The 6358-nt window shown below is 40.1% G+C and overlaps 1 pseudogene; it reads left to right on the forward strand.

The window, feature by feature from the left end:
• Nucleotides 1–929: 929 nt before the first annotated feature.
• LOC135224719 (lysosome membrane protein 2-like) overlaps nucleotides 930–6358 on the forward strand; it is a 115459-nt pseudogene continuing 110030 nt past the window's right edge.

Below are 6358 nucleotides of genomic sequence, written 5' to 3' on the forward strand. Positions count from 1 at the left end.
CTTCCAAAGATCAGTTTCCGACTTTTATTGGTGTCGGGTGTCATGTCAAGGAAACCCACACCAGAGGAGCCTTAGCTTATGGTTTCAGCTTTTGTTTTTGTTTTTGTTTATTTTTTTCTTTGCTAGTTAGCCCAGTTTGTTTTTGTTCCTCGTTTTGATTTGCATTTCTTTACGTATGAGTAACCATTTACCCTGCCATAATTTTCGGAATTATGTGAATTTAATTCAGTACATGACTTACAGTTACATGACTGATTATCACAGTGGCTGACATGCACTGGCATGTGTGTACTGTGCTTGCTTGAATGCACAAGTGCATAAGCACATATGTGTAATACTATCAAGCATACTAGTGTAAGTGTGTATGGCACGGTATGGTACATCATGTGGTACAGATGATGTAAACTATAGTTTTTTTTTTTTAAGTTCCTTGTCATATCAAATAAAAGTTTTTCCTCGCATTAGTTCATTTCGTTGAAAAAAAAAACTTAACCTTAGTTTCTGTTTTCATAAACAAGTCTTAAGACTTGTCAACTTGTCATTCTTAATTTTCTTTGAGAAATGATGATGAAATATTATGTGTGTGTAGATAAGGTCTGATAAAATAGGCGATAAGGAGAGATAAAGAACCTTTTCCGTTTGGATACCTTTTCATTCAATTACCTTTTATGTTCAGAATGCGCTGTAGTACCATTTTCATGGTAATTTCTCCCTACATTGTGTTTGTCAGGATGTGAAATACTTCCGCTTTTCTTGTTTTGTTTTCCGGTGTGACCAGGGGAGTAGGAGGGTAGGGGAGGATGACACTGGGGTATATGTAAAGGTAGGTGGGTGGGTGTGGAGGATTACCGCCCCTCCCTCTGTTATATTTGTATCAGCATTGTTAGCAGATAAGACAGGGCAAAGCTCAGCTTAATGGCAGAAAGCTGCAGTATGTAACTGTTCCTGGCGACGGACGGGTCGTGTGGTTCGCGGGATATTGAATTGACAGTGATTTTGATCGTCGGAGAGATTTTCAGGTTCACTTATTTTGGAGGTGCGAATTGCAAGCTTTGAAACGTAGCTGAGATGAAATAGAATATTTTATTATAGAATTCCGAGGGAAGTGTGTGTGTGTGGTAGGGCGAATTTTCCACTGAGGCACCGCAGTTGGAATAGATTGTTGGTACTTGGAGGACCCTGTCGTAAATGCAACTTTCCATTTCTGCTCTTCGGTTTTTGATATCCAAACGTGACGATGGATCATCAGAAACCCGTACCTGAGATTACCAAGGACGAGGAAATGGCAGGGGACGGTGACGACGAGAGAGGGGAGACTTCGGAGGAGCGCCTGACGGAGGAAGAACTGGAGGCCCTTGTCAAGACCCAGCCCGTGAAATGCTGCGTCTGGAGTTCTGACGACGACGAAGGCGACAACCGTCCCAAAGCTAAACCAGCTCGAGACCAAAGTCGTAGAAGGAGAGGGAAAGAGTGCTGCCTCGCGAAAAAGAATCGCTGCTGTTGCTGTCGCTGGCAGTGTTTGCTGACGATGGCGCTCGTCAGCTTCCTATCTCTGATGGCCGTTTTAGCTTGGATGGACAATTTCATTCAGGAATCTGTCATCCGTGGCCTTGTCATGCAGGAGGGCACTCCTAAGGACCAGATGTGGAGGATGGCCAAAGTACCGGCCCGCTACACCGTTCGTATCTTCAACCTGACAAACCCGTCCCAGTTCATGGCGGGTGACCCCCCTCGGGTCGTCGAAACAGGGCCGTATGTGTATGAATACCGGGAATTCAAAGAAAAGGTTCATTACAATACCGACGACGGCACTGTTCGATACCAAGGGCGGCCTCTGTATTCATTCCAGCCACACTCTCCGAGGGAAGGGAAGAAGACGTGGTCACCACCGTCAACATTCCCTTCGTGAACGCGGCCGAAATGGTGAAGAACGTCAAGGTGGTCAAGACGATCATGAAAGTCCTGAAGAAGGTCAACGATTTCGACACCATCAGGACGGTGACCGTGAAGGAACTCTTATGGGGTCACAGGTCCCGGGTACTGGACTGGGCGCGCTCCATGCGCCAGGACGTGCCCTACCCGCACAAAGAGTTCGGCCTCCTGATGGGGCTGAACAACAGCCTCCAGCCTCCGTACGTCATGCACACGGGGCTCGACGACCCCTCGCGAATGAACCAGATCGTGACCTGGAAGGGAAAGCAGCTCCTGGATTTTTGGTTCGGGACCGAATGCAACGTCATTAAGGGCACCGATGCCAACGGCTTCTCCCCGGGACTCTCGAAGGACGACAAACTCTTCATCTTCAACGGCCAGTTATGCAGGACGTTGTCTTTGGTCTACAACAGCACCGTGACCCGACAGGGACTGGAGGCCTATCGTTTCACTCCGCCCGACGACATCTTCTCGTACGGGCCAGAGGCGCCTCCGGATAATTTGTGCTACTGCGGCAAGGAAGGGTGCCCCTTGGACGGCCTCGTGGACATGAAGCCCTGCTACTTCGGAGCTGCGGTGGCTTTCTCGTTCCCGCATTTCTACACCGGTTACCCCAAGCTTTGGCATTCTGTGAAAGGCTTAAGGTGAGGGTGGGTAGCTGGCACTCCATGTTCTGTGACTAACTTTTCCGTCCTTATTTTATTTTTATTTTCTCTTATGTCGGATTGATTTTTAGTGTTCTTTTCTCTTATGTATGATTGGTTTTGAGTTTTCTTTTCTCTTACGTCTGATTGGTTTTGAGTTTTCTTTTATCTTATGTCTGATCGGTTACGCTTACGAAATTAACCAATAATAACAATTCCCTTCTTATTATTGCAGGTTTAGCGAGTACTGAGTTACGCACTCGAGTGCCACTCAGCAGATACGATTTATCATAATTGTTCATAATTGGAGTGAGTCATCAGATGTAAATCTTGATAAAAACTTGGAAACGAACGGTAATTACAGGATGCGGTATTTGGGAATGCATTCCTAATGAACACTTGATGATCAACGAATGCGTAAGGAATTACTTAAGATGAGTAATAGTAAAAAAAAGAAAGCTCAAATGCATTCATTGCAGAGTAAACATTTATAATTCGGCGTGCGGTATTTAATTTACATACGAGATGACGAATCTGTTTGACAGCTACAGTTTGTTGTTTTCTGTAGGTCAGCACACTACTGAAGTATTGCTTCTTTCTGTTAATCTTTATAATAATATATACTACTGTACATACATCCTAAATGATTAACGCGGCCTACTGGATTGTCTGCCACGTATCAAATTTGTTTCCTTTTGTTCTGCATAAATTGAAAATTGCAAACTGATAGTTCTGTTTAAAAGGGATCTGTCAATGCGTCACCATTGTGTGTGCATGCGTTTGTGTGTTGATGAGCCGGGAGGAGTAGGGCGGGATTGGGTGGCTGGTGGAGTTGGGAACTCCTGCTTAGTAGATTTGGATATTAATTTCTTCAATATCCAAATCTAAGCAGGGGAAGAAGTTCAGGGTTAATGAAAAATTTGGTATCGTTACTCTGGGTTGGTTTTTACTCGACTGTTGAGATCTCTAGTCATCTCATATAGGTTGTTTTCACGTCATAAGTGGATTTATTACTTCAGACCCCTTGAATTTCTGTAATTACCTAAGACCTGAATTCCCCTAAACTTCATGGTACATGGCAGAAGAGCAACTCGTATCTTCCACCTAAGTATCAGAGGATTATCCGTTTTTTAGTGGCTTAGCAACTGGTGACGTGTATATTATATGTATATATATTTGGTATCCATTATTCATTATTTGTTGAAAAAAGGAAGGAAGTGGATTCCGTGTATATACGTTTGTTGCTGTCTTTTCCGGTTATTCTTTGTCTGTTCACTCATTGCTATGGTGTCCGCATAGAACTGCAACGCCCCATGCAGTGCAACACTTAATTAATGCAGTATGTATAGTAAAAAAATATAGTTATTATATATATATATATATATATATATATATATATATAGTTTTATAGTTTTTCACCACTTATACTACGTGAAAAATAACTACATAAAACATATAATTACATTGGTTGATCAGGGAAAGGGTATTATTGTCATCTAATTTAATCATTTGACTAAAAATTTGCATATAAATTTTCTGTGTTTGAACGTAGCCTATAAATTGCGTAGATATCAACAACACATTCATGTCGATGGTTATTCATTGTGGAATCAAGCACCTAAGGCGTGTTGCAGGATTTGAAAATTTTTTTCCCTAAAGGTAGGCCCTATAATACTACGCTTAACCTCTTTGTTTTTGAAAGATTCGACGAGTGCGTCTTTTATGTCATGGGCGTCAGCTATGTATTGACGTGTACCGTACTTGGTAACGAAGTTGATTTAAGTTGCCATGTTGGTAAACCGTAGTTGGTGAGTTGCCAGTCATTTCATTATCTCCATTTAAAGTCTTTCTTGTTCATTTTCATTCTCCGCCCCCCCCCCCCCCCCCCCCCACCCCCCCACCCCCCGCCTCCAGGCATCTTTTGTGTGCGTGTTTGCCCAAGTGGTTCGACCCTTCAGAGTTAATGAAGACTGTCGAGGAGGTCTACAAGATATGGCTGCTTTCGTAGGGTGCGATAAAGATAACGATGAGAGCTCTAATCACCTTATCGCTCTCGAGTCATGTTTTTTTTTTTTTTTTTTTTCACGGGAGCGATTCAGTAGCTTTTGCCTATTTAGCATTCGATTCTGCTTCCTTCCTGGCCACCCCCTCTTTTTTTTTTTTTTTCTTACCACAGTCGGCGCAACACTAGACGACAAAAAAAAATCAGTTGTTTGCGCTTGTGTTCTTTCTGTTATATATTCAAATACATTAACTCTCTCTCTCTCTCTCTCTCTCTCTCTCTCTCTCTCTCTCTCTCTCTCTCTCTCTATATATATATATATATATATATATATATATATATATATATATATATATATACACCAGATATAGATATACATACATTATACAGTATTCAGATAAATGAGTAAATTAGTCTCTCTCTCTCTCTCTCTCTCTCTCTCTGCAACATTTTACCGAAACGTTCCAAGGGTCGCCGTCAAAGTCAGTATCTCTCACTCGTCATCATAGCCAGGAAATGACAGTATAATACCTGCTCCCTAGTGTATTATAACAACGCTCATTTGGACTCATAAATAAGAAATAAAGATATTCTTTTTTATCTTATTTATTGGACAGGTATATAGGAAACTTTGTTCGACAGATACACAGTATCTTTTTATCTTATTAGACGGATATATAGGAAACTTTGTTAAAAAGATACACAATATATTTATATCTTGTTAGACGAATATATGGGAAACTTTGTTAAAAGATAGACAATATATTTATAGCTTATTAGACGGATATATAGGAAACTGTTAAAAAGATACACAGTATATTTATATCTTATTAGACGAATATATAAGAAACTTTGTAAAGAGTTAACAATATCTTTTCATCATATTTATTAACGGACGTCTAGGAAACTTTGTTAAAAAGGCACATAATATCTTTTTATCTTAATTAATGGATATCATTTTATCTTATATATTTGACGGATGTCTAAGAAACTTTATTAAAAAAGTACACAATATCTTTTCATCATATTTATTTAACGGACGTCTAGGAAACTTTGTTAAAAAGTTACACAGTATCATTTTATCTTATATATTTGGCGGATGCCTACGAAATTTTGTTAAAAAGGTACACAATATTTTTTTATCGTCTTCATCAGGCGGATATCTATGATACATTGTCAAGCCAGGCTGGGCTGGTCAGGAAATGCACAGATCGTTTACCCGCTTAATTATTCGTCCTCATGAACCTCTGTGATTGCTTGCTGTGATTGCTTGCAGCACTTGAGGAAAGACTGCTGCTTGCTTCTGAGAAGCTCTGGCGTGACGCTACGTACGTGCTTCCAAGTCGAGACAAAAGCTTTGAGGTCGACTTAAGGATACTTTGTCCACATCCTGTGAAGGGTCCCAGACGGTCTTTTGCTTCGATAAGTGAATTCGTCACGATGTTATTATTATTATTATTATTATTATTATTATTATTATTATTATTAATATTATTATTTTTATATCGATAAATGAATTCAGCACATTATTATTATCATTTTCGATGAGTGAATTCACCACATTATTATTATTATATCTGTTGAATAAAATAGCAGAATTCAGCTAAATATTCTTGTATATTATCTTTTCTATTTTTCTTATTACTCTCATCTCTGGCTCAGCGATACTTCTTATCAATTGGCCAATATTCATATTGGGAGAGATCTAAATAATGCATTATTTAGATTTATCCCAATATGAGTATTGGCCAATTTTCAAGAAGTATCGTTGAGCCAGAGA

The sequence above is a fragment of the Macrobrachium nipponense genome, chromosome 12, assembly GCF_015104395.2.
Source record: "Macrobrachium nipponense isolate FS-2020 chromosome 12, ASM1510439v2, whole genome shotgun sequence".
Lineage (NCBI taxonomy): Eukaryota > Metazoa > Arthropoda > Malacostraca > Decapoda > Palaemonidae > Macrobrachium > Macrobrachium nipponense.